This window comes from Botryllus schlosseri, chromosome 2 (genome assembly GCF_051294905.1).
Source record: "Botryllus schlosseri isolate E-star chromosome 2, Bs_hap1, whole genome shotgun sequence".
In the NCBI taxonomy this organism is placed as follows: Eukaryota; Metazoa; Chordata; class Ascidiacea; order Stolidobranchia; family Styelidae; genus Botryllus; species Botryllus schlosseri.
In genome coordinates this window covers 38,583,826-38,599,702 of record NC_137237.1, presented here as the reverse complement: position 1 = coordinate 38,599,702, position 15,877 = coordinate 38,583,826, and positions in this window count along the sequence as shown.

Below are 15,877 nucleotides of genomic sequence, written 5' to 3'. Positions count from 1 at the left end.
ACTACTTTACAAATTCATACGGTTTTTCTTGGTGCGTTCCAGGATAAATGCAATTTTTCGCGCTTTTTTATTTTTATTTTTCATTAAAATTGGAGCTACTGTATATTATTTATCGCCAATATTTAAATTCAGTGTGCTAATGCGTTGAGGTTGAAGCTAAAACATCCTATTTCATGTGGCCAAGAAGACTAGCACCGCGCAGCCGATGATGCAAGCAAGTCCGGAACTAGTTACAAGCATATGATGATGAGGCAGATTAGGATGAATAATTTTTTAAACTCAGATAAAGCGTATCAGGACTTCATGAATTTTTTGGAATAGTTTATATTCCGAATTTTAATCAAAACTTAAACTGTTAAGAACTGCTAAAAGTGTTATAAAATACGAAAAAGTGTACAAGTAGAATTATTATTATGTCATGAATAAGTAGTTCTCGATACGCTATATTTGAATCTAAAAATATTAATCCCCGTAAAACGTACTGGGTGTGGGGTTCGAACCTACATGAACACTTGTTCATTGAAACTTAAGCCCAACGCCTTAACCGCTCGGCCAACCCAGTTCCGTTGCTACGATATCTGAGAAATCTTTTAAATTAGGGTAGAAATAACTATTTCCAAGTAAGTTTCACGAAGTCTCGATACGCTATATTTAATCTAAAAATATTAATCCCCATAAAACGTACTGGGTGTGGGGTTCGAAGCCTAGAATAATAAGCGGATCGTGATTGAAAACAGAAGGAGGATCACTGGATTAACCTCTATGGAATACTCCGCAATGTAAAATTAGTATATACTACACAAAATCCAGAGTGTAAGAGTCTTTAGTGCATCGGAATAGTGTAGTTTTCTATCTACTTTATAAAATTTATATGATTTTTCTTGCTGCGTTCCGGGATAAAATGTAATTTTTGCGCTTTTTGTTTACTTTTTTAATAAAATTAGTATTCATTATACAAAAACGCCGTGCAAAGGTAAAGTACGAATACAAGTACAAGTTGAGATTTCAAAGTAAGTAAGTGGTTATGTTCGTAGACTAACCCCACTTCTACGTAACGATTTTTCAGTAAGCAGTTATGTTTCTAGGCTACTTTTACTTCTATTTAACGAGTTTTCATACAAATCTGCTTACTTTATTAACTTTATATTTTGTGAAGTAAAGAGTAGTTTAGGGTTATGCTTGTATAACCTTGACGAGTGCTATTCGGTATGGAACAACATCGAATTAAGCATACCGAAAAATATCTACTTGACAAAATTTTCATTTAGTTATGTCCATTAGAGTCGTGTTCTTGCGACGAATTTGTCCGACTTACTTGCATGAATTACAAGCTACAAAATACGACTAGTTAACACGCGAACTTTCCTCATTTGTATGCATAGCCTACGCGAAATTGGTTACCGAATTTTTCGATTGGTTTATATTCCGAATTTTATTTAAAACTGAAACCGTTAAGTACTACTAAAAGTGTTATAAAATGTGAAAGAGTGTACAAGTAGAATTATTGTTATGTCGTTAATGAGTAGTTTACAAATTCATACGATTTTTCTTGTTGCTTTCCGGGATAAAATGTTATTTTTCGCTCATTTTTATTTTTTATTTTTACTAAAATTCGTATTCATTTTACAAAAAACGTCGTGTAAAGGTAAAGTACTTGTACATTTCGTAGTGCTCAAGTATAAGTTTTCAAACTATTAACTTGACAAAATTTTCAGAACAGCGACTTTTGCGTAAAGTCTGTCTTGCATTTAGTTGCCTGCTCTGAAAGCAAGCAAAGTTTGTGGTGTTTGCGCAACATCGAAATTTGTTCACTTCACGCTTATCTTATGTCGAAAACATAAGTTAGTTAACAATATTTCGAGTCATGGGTATGAATAATTTTTAAAAAACCTAAATATGCCGCGTCCAAACTTCGCAAATTTTTTCGATTAGTTTTTTTTCGTTTCCATCTACTTTAAAAGACTCAGTGTAAAAGTTTCGAAACTCGCATGAATTACAAGCTACATAATACAACTAGTTATCACGCGTTGATGTAACTTTCCTCATTTGTATGCATAGCCTACGCGAAATTGGTTACCGAAATTTTTGATTAGTTTATATTCCGAATTTTATTTAAAACTGAAACTTTTAAGTACTACTAAAAGTGTTATCAAATGTGAAAAAGTGTACAAGCAGAATTATTATTATGTCATGAATAAGTAGTTTAAATTCATACGGTTTTTCTTGTTGCGTTACGGGATAAAATGTAATTTTTCGCTCTTTTTTAATTTTTATTAAAATAAGTATTCATTTTACAAAAATCGTCGTAATTTGACTTTTGAAAATGGAAAATGCGTGAGCTCGACTAACTTTTCACGTAGTTCGAAATCGCTACTTCTATACATTAATTCAAAGTATTTGTCAGTCATCGTAACACCGCTCATATTGCGCGTTATCTATTTATTTCACGGATAACGAATTACTCCAGCTTTTATCAGAGGATATTTTCCTAGGGTCTGCCTACTAACAGTACTTAGTTTAGATTAATAAAAGTATAGTGATTGAAAATAGATCACTGGATTATAGTTTACAGAAAACTCCACAATTCTATGTGACGTCCTTGCATACCAACAACCTTCGAACTATTTGCCGCCTCATAAACACTTGAGGAGGCCTACATTTGATGCGTGTGGGGAAAACGTAGTTAAATTTTCATATGCATTTAGTTTCCAACTCTGAAAGCAAGCTTAGTCTATGATCATTCGCGTACCATTAGTATTCATTTAACAAAACGTCGTGTAAAGGTAAAGTACTTGTACACTTCGGAGTACTCAAGTATCAGTTTTGTCAGCTTATTATATGCTCAGTATCTTATAAGTCAAGAATTGTAGAGCATTTATGTGGGTGCTCCAGGGTGCTCTTCATTGAGTGTCCGTGGTGAGTGATAAGTTTAATTTGCAAAATTAGTGTGTTCAAACCAGGCCTGTCGCCAACATAGGGATGTCGCATTAGACCTAAATACACATAATAGAATATAAAGGAAAAGTATCATCTAACGTATAATGAATGTTATTTATTTCTCGGAAGCAAGTCATTATCAAAACATAGTGATCAAAATTATCGCAGAGCAATGCCGATTTGCGTTAATTCCGTTATGCGTCTGACTACGTTACTAGGGATTATGTAGTTAGTTACGAAATTAGGTGTGCTATCTTCCCAATCGATATGGAACAACATCAAAGCAAGTTATTATCAAAACATAGTGATCAAAATTATCGCAGAGCAATACCGATTTTGCGTAAATTCCGTTATGCGTCTGACTGCGTTACTAGGGATTATGTAGTTAGTTAGGAAATTAGGAGTCCTATCTTCCCAATCGATATGGAACAACATCAAAATCATCACAAAGCAATATCGACTTTTGCGTGAATTCTGTTATGCGTTTTACTACGGTAGTATGCTCACCTGCTTACAGGTGTCCAGACGTGGAATTTCTAGTATATTCGCTCCTAACATTAGAGCAGCACCCGACGCAGCTTACATTATTACGTTATTGGACGCCGGCGGCGTTTCACTGTCGGTTTAATTACCCTTATTCTAGTGACATGAAAAGGACTGAATCGTATGAAATGTCGCGACTACAAGAATCGAGCGAAAGCGTTGTTTCACGCCGTCTGGTCGTGCTGGATGCGTTTGTGACGTTAACGGTATTACTGATATATTATGCAATTTTTTCGAAATAAATGAACATTAATTAATTAGTGATGATGCCATTTCTCAATATTTACAGAGGTCTTGTGTATCATATATAGTCTTAAATACACATAAATTGATTGCGCGAGATTGGAATTTAATCTTCTAACGTAATCATCATAAAACCGCCGCAATAGTTCAACGTTGATGAGTATTATCTGAGAGCTCATGTCATCCGCTAAAATACAAAGTCCAAATACACATAATAATATTATCTGGCGAATATAGCCTTGCATAGACATCAAGAGTTTTGGAAACTTATGTATAATCTGAATTTATATTTATTTTTCGAAAGCAAGTTAAGATAAAGTGTCGGAATTTAATCATCTAACGAATAATGCGGAATTTAATCATCTAACGTATAATGAATGTTATTTATTTCTCGGAACCAAGTTATTCAATACATATTGCTAAATACACATGGAAAATCGGTATTGAAATTCACAAAACATTAAAATATCTAGGCGTGGCATTGGTCGTCAGGCGTGGCAATTAGGGTGATGACGAACGTAAATAGCCTCAGGCAGGGGAATGGCCTGCGTATAAAGTCGATACCCTCACTACTTGTACAGCATTAAAATTCTGATGCGGCGTTTTAACACTGGCACTGTACTCGTTAACATTAAGCCATACAGCTCAATTCAACTTTAAATGTGCGATTATTATTCAACTGTAACTGTAGTAAGAGCGATATGGTTGATATAACGACGTGATCAATAAAAATTCGACTTGTACCAAATGGCCAATGGTTTGACGTTCGATATTGGTGCACTCGTTACCAGTCCATCCGGTGTCGATCAAGTTTATCTGAATATAATATTTTCCGGTTGAAACAAATCGAATAATCGAATTAAACACTGTGCCATGCACATTGCGCCATGCCCATAACGAATTAAACTATGCAGTAGCCTATGCACAATGCACATTGCACATTTACAAGTCACAGTGCGCGATAATCCGGGAATACTAGAACAGTGGCTCCCAACCTTTTTGTCTTCATTCCCCACTTCAGATTTATTCCGAGCCTTCATTCCCCACCAGGACCGTAACAGCACTTTGTCATCCCCATCAAAAAAACGTTGGTCTTGGGCCCCCAGAACCACCTCAGCCCCGCTGAGCCTGTACGCTTTTTCCCTGCAACTTATTAGCTACATTGGGTCTACTGTTTAGTGCGTCACCCTATTTCGACTGAATGCGCGAAGCGCGAAAAATTGATATAATTCGTGTTTGAATCAGCCAATGTGATCGGGAATTGCATATATTTTGCTATTAATTTTTTTATCCCCGCTCTGCTCACGTAATCAGATTTGCCGGTAGAGCTGAGTGAGGTGTATTGGAAAAGGTAGGACCCCTAAATATAAAAATTGAACAGCTTCGGGTGGACCCGTTGGTATATTGACTTCGCTACATTGTGCTATTTCGTGACCTCCCATATCTGCTATGTCAAAAGGTATGGGAATCACCAAAACTAAAAGGCACACACGATTTCAAATTGGTATTGCTTTACTGGCAAATAATATTTCCCTGCGGGATGGCATTTGTCGTGTGCGGTTCAGATCGCCAGGACAGGAACATTCGGCGCCAGCAATTTATCCAATTAAACATATATGTATATTGTATATACATCGAAGTTTTGGGTCACCACAAGGGCATTCCTTCTCGGCCAAGGTCTTCTCGCTGCTGATCGTTCTGGCACACTTCTCAGAGTTGCATGTTGCATGGCCTATAACTTCATATGACTTGGTGCGTCGTGGCGCAGTAATGGCCGACGGCGAAGTCGGCATTTCTATAAATTGTACGTATTTTCGTGGGGAAAGGTGCCCAGTAATCAGATATTCGGCAATATTAAATCGCGGGGGAGTTTGGGGTGCGGCAGTCACGGTCCTGTTCCCCACTGCCCAACACTTTTGTCATCACAGAGCAGCTATTTGCTGGTTTGACCACACAAGACATACAACCATGCCAGTACGCAAGACAATCGCCAATAAGTGCAACATAAAACGTATTGTGAACCGATACCAGTAACACTCAAAATTTCGCGAAAGCGTTATTTCACGTCAAACTAGTCGTTCTGGATGCGTTTGTGACGCCATCATTGCCAATCCACAGTTAAAAATGAGGTTTTGTGAACAACACGCAATATAATTTCCGATACATATATTCCAGAGCAGTAAACTGCTAACGGTAATTGTGCATGTGTCTCCGCGAATATGTAGACTCTCCTCTATATAATTTTGAACAAATGCGTCTATTCCCCACCAGAAACCATTGAAATCCCTCCAGTGGGGAATTCCCCACCATTTGGGAACCACTGTACTAGAATATCAAGAATACATCAAGAATGAATTAACGAAACAGATGATTACAAATTGGAAATCGCGTATCAAAGCAGTAACTTGTCTCCAGCATAAAATACCATGTGATTTTGGGCTACTCTTCTGCCATCCCCTATCTACGCTCGAAAATCCTTACTGGAGTGAATGACGATGATGCGCAGTAATGAATTCCAATTAGCATGCATAATTGCATACTCAATAACACTGTCCAATATCGCGGCCCGATTAAAGAACTATCACGAAAGAACGAGTATTTGCTCATCCGATTCATAGCAACGATGAGATGGAATTTCTCGGCTCGTGCTCGTCATATCGACATGTGCAACGACATCACGATTTTATCATCTCTTCCATTTCGCGTAATACATAGTGATCATTATTTTCGAACCGTATACAATTGGCCAACAAGGTTGTGCTGATGATGAAATTGCGGGTATGCCGAATACCCATGATATTCGCAGGCATATTTCGCATACCGAGGTTCGGCACGCATGTATGAAAATTGAACATTGAACATATGACTGCTCTGCTGTTGAATCCCCAGGAACATGGTTAGTCGGAAAAGGTAGCGCCAAAGAGGAAAAGATTCTTAATTTCGCGAAGGCCTGCAATTGAATTATGTGAACTCGGCATAGATGGTTGTTGCATGTATAATAGAATCTTATGAAATACGTCGGAGCCGGAGCTGCCCCTCAAATAACTGGCTCCGGCTCCGGAAAACAAGCGAAAATGTGGAGTATGTGGGCAATTTGTCTGCCCAGAACACTCTGGGAAAAAAGTCACATGTCAAACATGCATGGAACCGGAGGATTTGGATTGAATTTACTTTGTTGTTGTTGTTACTCTGTTGTATTGTTGTATTGTATTATTGTAATTTCTTTACTGCTATAATTAACTGATGGGGTGTGTTTGACCCCACCTCGCCATTCGTGTAATGGTGTTACGCCTCCGGGGGATCTTTGAAATCGGTAGACAGTAGGCCAGGGTTAAAAAAAAGGACGATTCATCGTTATAACGTGCTGCAGGAGGTTATTAGACAGCTGTGTAACGAAATTAGTAAGAAAAATAGCATATTAACTGAAAGGGTCAATTTGACCCCACCCAACCAATCGTGTAACGGTTTCCCACCTAACTGGTGTAGGGAAGATGGAGCGTCGGCAACGTCTCGAGCAATCTCTGTTTATGATAACCAAGCGTTTGAACTAGTTCGCATCGGCGGAAAGTCTTATACAATAACGTCGAACGCAGACTGAGAAAACAGAATTCATGAGATTTGTAAAACATTGATTGTTTGGTAAATTAGGGTGAACATATTTTGAGATCACTTTTCAAAAATTGTGGAAGCTTCAATACCGGAGCGAAATATGTTCAGTTTGCAATCTCTCTCCCGAAATACCCGTCAGGGCGTATTTTTCGTTTATTTTATAGTCCACCCTGGCGTTCGGTGCGTCGGAGTTCCATTCATTCTCGTATTTCAACAATTTTTGTAAAAAAAAAAGGATAAATTCCGAACAAATAAGACATTTGGTAGTCCTCCGAGGACATTTTCACTTTCTTGAAAAAATAGGACGTATGGTATTTCTAGCTAAATCCCGTTGCAGGTTTTTCAGTGAAGAGTCAACGGAGACGCTGATTTCTACCGCGGCTGGTATGAATACGTGAAAGGATTTGGGAATCCTGAAGGAGATTTCTGGCTTGGTGAGAAAATTTGATTTCGATTGATTTCTTCAAGTCGACTTTATCGATCGCAACTTGAGTATAAAATGAACAATAAAGCTCAATTAGTGGTGAATAAAATTTCTTATGTCGTATACAAGTTGGTGGTCTATGGCATTTTCTCTGGCAAAGTACTTTGATTCAAAATCAACCCGTCAATAATTCAATCACGTTTCGGGCAACATGCGACTCCCGTGCGGTGTATGCGTTGCCAAAATGATTGGCGGCGATAAAACCTAGAAACAAAATTACCGGCGCATGCTGCAGGCCATGGCCATGGCCAAAGCGTTCGACATTCATAAGTCCACCGTCAAGGCGCCGAAGTGACCAGCACCGAATAATCCGGCGCCCGCAGCTTGAGCCGTACGTATCAAATGAGACTTTTCAAGGAAAATAATTGGCCCAGTGTCGAAATGGGAATTTGGAATCGTGTTGGTCTCTCCGAAGAAGATATTATTTTAATTTAGTCTGGTTTCCATCAAGCGATTCCTATATATCTGGAACAACGACAATATTTACCGCGACCTTTGCAGACAAATCTAGTGTCAGACGAATCTTAATGTGAAACCAAACCGACTTGAATGATACGGGGGTGAGTACATTTTCATCATCATCAGACCATATATCATCGTAACAACACTGATTGTCGTGACACTTATTGGATATGGCACCGAACACAGTGGACTTGGAAATGACCAAATCAACCACAGAAGATTGATCATTGCGCGAATGAGAAATTATATTTATGTAAATATTACGTACATTAAGCGATAGGTCTGGTGCGGTAGCGACCAAAATTGATTCCCGTCGCGACCAATAAGAATTCAAGAATCACTGGCGTAACGGATGCCGTTGCCAGCCGCAGAAAAACGGCTGGTTGTACTCCTTGCTTGAAACGTTAAATATTAATAAATTGAATGTTTGGCACGCCAGCTGATAAAAATTTGACATTTTTTGACATTTTGGCACGCTGCACACAAAAGATTGCAGTCCCCTGCAATAGGGTATACGTCACAATCGGGGTCAGCATGGAACGAAAATATATACTGATCTTTGTTAGTTTGATTATTCCTTGGGGGCGAGTTGTCAGCAGCTTTGGTCTTTTGGTGCTGACGTGAATTTACTTTCACATTTCGTCGTCAACTGGTCCACATCATATCGCTGTCATTTCGAATTATCCCAAATGTGAAAGTTTTAGCAGTCGATGGAGATCCATTGAATTGTTCGAAGTGTATAATATCTTCAACGCTACGTCGGAAAATCTTCATAGAAAGTAAACGGATGACGATGCCCACGAAGGTTTTTGCAGGTGGCCTTTGGGCTCGAGAACTATCTGATAGATATTCCAAAGACGAGCAATATGTCGTACCTGTGATTGGCGGTATATCGGTACCTAAATTCATCATACCGATAACCCGCTGCTCAATGATAGGATCAAAACTGTTAAAATTACCAATCCCCTGACCATCAAATGTGTCCTCTCGCATTCACAAAGATTTAGATCAGTGGTTCCCAACGTGGGCGATATCGCCCCCCAGAGGGCGATTTGGCGGTCTAGGGGGTCGAAAATGACGAAGGGGGTGATAGGGGGGCGAAAATGGACACAGGGACGAAAATAACAAAGGGGGCTATAGGGGGGGCGATGACGCGTTAAAACGGCTATATTGCAGTCAAGTCGGAGAAATGACCTTTTTTTTTCAGTCATCCCGCGAAAATTTAGTTGCAAAAGTGTAAAATTCGACATCGAGCCGGAAAGTTGACCTTTTTTTTTTATTCAACCCGCCGGTGATTACAGTTTGTATGCCCATTTTTCGGCTCACAAAATTTGGTGGGCGATGATCGGTGTTGAGCTTGAAATGGGGGCGATAGGTCGAAAAAGGTTGGGAACCACTGATTTAGATCATACGCTACCGATACTTACCGATCGCTCTCCTTAAAATGGAAATTCCCAGCCTTCAAGTTACAAACGAAGCACCGTCACCACGCGATCTGAAACGAGCGCTCTAATACAGATCTACTTTTGCATAGTCGCGATGTCGCGTTTTACGCTGTCAGCGATCCCGTAGTTCTACAAATCCCAGTATTGACACTACTGACCTTATGGATGTGTTTGTCAGTGTTAGGATGACACAAGTCAACTTTTTTAGATGACTTGATTTGACTCTGGTCACGTTGCAAAAATAACTTGCTTCGTCATTTATAAGATGTGGATTGACTCGTGACTCGAAGGAAAATTCTCGAGTCCATTTCAAGTCATCAAATACTCGCCGAAAAATTTGGTAGAAGTAGCAGTAGCAGTATACATGTCCTCGACACGCTGATATGACATGTGTGAGCAGCCAGTCATTCAACGATTGAGCAGCCTGGTTTTACTGAGCCTCCGTCGGTATATCACAAATATATTGACCGTAAGAGAAGTGATTAGAGATTACGTGGTCGTACACCAGAGATGAGCGGATTTTGAATTTATATGTCCTAATCAAATCCAAATCCGAAGATTCAAATCCTAATCCAAATCCTACTCCAGAACTTTTGTATATTCAAATTCGCGTCCAATCCAAGTCCGATTCTAACTTGAAATTTAGAAAACATGCTCATTTATACAAGGAATGAATTGGAAATTTTTCTTTCTCAACCAACGATTCTCTTGATTTACGATAACTTTGCATATCTCATATTCATTGGCACTGTAGTGTAGTGTACCATAAGTACCTTAGTAACTGATCTGAATAAATTTTGTCGCCATTCGCCACAGGAGATATCAATCTCCAGGAAAATAGGTAAATCCAATCAAAATCGTAATCCGTTCAGCAAAAAAAATCTCTAATCCTAATCCAATCCCAATCCGACAAAATTTCACATCACATCACATATTTCTGTTCTATGGAGTGCTTAATTCTCACATTGAAGATAACCTCTTGTATGAGTTGAATCGGGCTGGATATAAATTATACATTTTTATTACTTGTCAACATTCGGTGACGGCTTAAATTGTATCGTATGGAGATGTAGGTGGATTGTGGATTGCATCACATCAAATTGTTTCAACATTCTGAGGTTCCATATTCTATTATCCATTTGACTGACATCTGCAAACGTGGTTTATCAGTTTCACGTATATGTGAGCCTTACAACGCCCCGTTCTACGCAAATATTATCGAGTTATTTGTTAACCGATTCAGAATCAATAGCGACCTCATCTGTATACTGCAATCATCTTGCAAAATGCAATCACCTCCAGCATGTCTCTTACTTCAAAAATTCGACATGACTTTGTGACTTCATTCGTGACTTGACTTGATTTGATTTGATTTGACTCGAATCAAAATGTACATGGACTCGACATGACTTGTGACTCGAAGACAGAGACGTGATCCCAACAATGGCAATTGGCGTCACTGTTGACGTGACGAAATGAACGCAACATTTCACTATATGACAACCAGTGGCGCAGCAGCTGTGGAAGACCTCTGATATTGTAGATGTAAAGAGATTCGCGAGTCGTATTCAGAGAGCTTTAATAAACCTCATCAAGGTACCAGCGTAGACAAGAAGAAAGCATGCACTCATGCGTCTACCAAGTGTCCATTCCACCTTGTAGGAAACAGACACTTGGTGGCCTCAGTATTAACAACAATACAACAACAACAACAACAACAACAACAACAACAACAACAACAACAACAACAACAACAACAACAACAACAACAACAGCAACAACAATAATGCAACAGCAACAATTATAACACATACACCCCTAATGGATGGGCTGCCACCCACCTACTTGGTGGTTCTGGCTCTACGCCAGGGGCGGCAAAATGTGGCTGCACAGTGCACACAGCACGGAGATGTGGTTAATCACGAGATAATTTGTTATGATCCAGACTGGAATCGGCGGTTGTTTTCGACAATATGCTGCGCGTGACGGATGGATTGACAGACCGGTGTGCTGATCCAATCATTGAAAGACTTGGATAAATGAAAAGAAGACATCTAACAGAACAAATATCAACAAACAACATTCGAACATTCAAAACTTTGTCCACAACAATCGGTGTTGATAAGTATACTGTCAAACAGATTGAAGTGCAAAATTCAAAATACGATAAAGCAATAGCACATGCATGAACGGAAAAAGTTATTCAGTGGTTTTTAATCGATACGCAAATTCTTTGTGTTGGCATAAACTTGCGCCTTTTGCGAATATGGAGAACCTAGCTTCATAATAACTGGCAGCATGCATTGGATTTTCCAGCTAGTGTTTGTCGATGGAAGAATTGTCAACCACAGAATGTGTCTACCCGAAAAACTGCGGGAATAAATATAACCATATATTATTCAAATGTATTATGAGATAAGTTATTCAATGTCGTGGAAGCCGATTGGCGAAAGTCTACATTTGTGATAGAAATCCAAACTTTAATTTTTGTGTTTAGTCACTTTTATGTATGCTACATTGTGAATTTCAATTGCGTGGAAAATGAAGACCGTCAATCGTCGATATAGATTTTCGTAAAACGACATGTGTGGCTTTTGTTTTATACGGAAAGTTCTCAATTTCAATATTGGCGTCTATGTTCAAGTTCAGTAAGCAAACATTCTATGGCCATTAGAGGCCAATATGAGTGTGAAACTTTGTGATAAACTAAGAAGTCGACGAATTCTGTTTGCGGTTGATATTTACCAATACGGTATTCAATAATTATGTTTCGAATAGAAATGATTTTTATATCATGTTATTATCATGGTACATGCTATATCGCCAGTCGGTCTATACGCATAGGCTACTACCTTATATTACACGAAATTTAAAGATAACATGTTTTCGTATCATGTTGGTTGGTTGGATGAGGAGAAAATTCGCACCATGACTCAAGGGCGCATTATAAAGTTCAGATAGCCAAGCAATCAGATGACTCGCCCAGTGGTACTTACAAATTCCAGAATATTTAGGAACATTCCGGGGTCGGATAATTATTTGTCCATTGCAAGCAGATGCCTGAGTGATCTACGGCTCTTTTAAGCGAAGTTCGATGGTCGTCGTATCTGCTGCAATGGATTATGAAGTGCATGCTGACTTTTCAAGCGTCGCCAAATGTATCAACACCAGCAATCGAATGCTATAATAATCCCATATAATCAATATCTTCCGTGGCTTTGCCAACATAATTTCGACGAGGACTTGCAAGGGAATATAAGCTTACGCCTCTACGTTCTAGGCCAGCCCGCCAGACCGGACAATGTATTCGGTGTCCGAATATTGCTACGTCGATATTGAGCAGAGTGTAAAACGGGCTTCTTTACTTGCTACCGATATAGTACCCCATTAACAAGTTATACAGCAGTAGCCAACACTCTAATCGCACGGATTTGGGTTTTATCATACGATAAATATATGAAGTCAAGATTGACCCTGTACGCCTGCTAGATTTTTTTTTACATCAGACAGTGATATCAATTTCATTGATTGGCTGAATAAGCATCATTCGCTGACTACATGTAGTGTATTTCGCTCTTGATGTTGTGTGATTGCGCATCAAGCTCACAGCAGAGAGTCACTAAATATTCACAAACGGAAAGGTGGATATATCGAGCAAACTTCTGCAACAAAGCAAGTAAAATTTTTGAGATTGTCAAGGTGCAAGGTTCTTAGTGCAGAACCTACCAATGTTTGTTTGTGAATATTTAGTGACTCTCTGCTGTGAGCTTGAGCTTCTACCATCAATATTTATATACTTGGTAAGCAATTGGCATCACACTGATACGGTTCTACCGGACAATACGATAGCACTTTCCAAGATGAAGCCACGCATTTCTGAACTGGTATCAAGAGAGCAACAGAAGTCAGACTAGTTTGCAATAAATATTCATTATAACGTTTAAGGAATCTTGCGAACATCATATTTTAATGATTTTCGTCTTATAACACTATGTTGATACATAGTTCAATTTGTGCAACAGTAATCAACACTGACGTATTATAGATGCGTATTGTGGTACAGCCTTAGCGTAAAGAGTGTGTATTCACATCCAAAGGGCCGAAAAGGGTGGTGCACGAAAACGAAACCTAACTCAAAATTATGTACGCCGGTCACAAATCCTACTTGCCTAAGTGCACCTGCACAGTGCACACCATCCTATACGTCCCAACGTGCATAATTTGGGTAAAAATGCTGTACTCGATTTATACTGACGCATAAGTCTGATATGTTCTGGTTTCGTGTGTTGTCATGAGTGTGATATTCACACGCGTATATCAGGGATGGTAAACGGATGGAAATGAACACATTTTACGTTAAGAGTGTTGATTTTTGCTGATTATCGCAAGTGTTCGCCATGTTGGTCAAGTGACGGTTGTGAACCAGTGCTCTTACATACATACGTTCAATAGATATATTAAATCGCCTGCGTTTAATTTCCGTTTTAGTTTAAAGCCATATAATCTTCACTAATGCGCCTGGAATGAGTAGATTTCAAGTCAATCCGAAATCGTGATTTTAAATACCATTTAAAAGATTACCGGGCTCAGATAGTCGTTTAAAGTCCAAATTGTATCTCATTGAGAGCACTTAATATATAAAAAAATCAGCGCCCAATGCTATAAGAACCCATTTTAGGGCGCATCAAGTTCTACACCTGATGCGCAACCCAGTATATTCATCGCAGCTCATGTGTGCAGCTTATTATTACATACTGAGGTATATAAGGGAATTAGGATTTCACAAGACATGTATTAAAAGGCATTAGTACCCTCGCTCACTTCTTTAGTGCATTTACACCAATCACTAGTAAGTAGAAGTGACGACCGTAATGGCAATTTGTGAAGAAGAAAGTGATTGGATCAGTACGCTGTGACGTAGTACGATGTTAACTTCAGCAAGCGAAAAAACACCTCGTTTTCAAATTAGTAGTGCAAGATTTGTGATATATGTCGGCGTAATACATGCTAGTACCACTAACAATTCCATTGAATAGGTCGTAAAGGTACGTTGGGCTATAGTTCCATGCCCCCACTTGCTAAGACTATTCAATTACATGATGAGATCGATGCTCTAAAGCAGGGGTGTCAAACTCAAATTGCCTCGCGGGCCGGATTCAAACCTTCAGATCGCTCGCGGGCCGCACCAATCAAGTGATTCCAAAATATCACCTCAAAATCCATGACCTTGTTTTTCATTTGAATGTCTTATTATTACCATCACAATAGTATATTACATTTTATTACGGATAATAAGCGTTCTATTCTTGCTACATCTCTATTCGCAAACAATGGAATAGGCAATAATACGTTGATTGGCTCTAACGATGATATAAGTTGGCATGTTTCTATGCTGCCCTTGTTTTAGTATACTGGCGTCAACCCTGCGTATGCGTTTTGAGTAATACAGCAGATTTAACTGTAAGCGCGGACGTTGAAATTTACATCATTATTATTAAATCGAGATAAGGGTTTCTCTCGAGTCCGTGGATCTTTTGAGTCAGAATTGAATAATATTTCTGCGTAACTATTATATTCTCCTATAAACTGTATATAGCGGTTTCAATTTAGCCATTTCACTTCTCTGAATAACTAGTTTTTAGTCAATTTTTTCCATGAAACACTGAAATCTGTATGCACTTTTTGCCGTCTCGGAATTGGGGTAAATGTTTGCTAGTTGTTCCTAATAATCCTAATGGTGACTAGAGTTAAATCACAACACCGCTATTGGTTAGTTATAATGTGGTATATGAACATAGGCTACTCTACAGATGATGTGATTAGGGATTAATGGAAGTATTTCGTACTAAAAATACCAACATTTGTTAAAAATGTGCTGGCTAATATACACACATTTTTCAATCTACTCAGAATTGCTTCGCGGGCTGGATGAAATCGTCTGGCGGGCCGGATGCGGCCCGCGGACCGTATGTTTGACACCCCTGCTCTAAAGTATGTTTCTTGATCACTTCGAATCACTTTAATCTACTATCGTCGAAACCAGTAAACTTGTGAAAACAAACGTTAGTTGATTTCGATATGGTATTGTTCTGCCAATACGTCCAAGTAATACAGCTCACCTGACATAATTTTTTTTATGAGGCAGCAAATTATA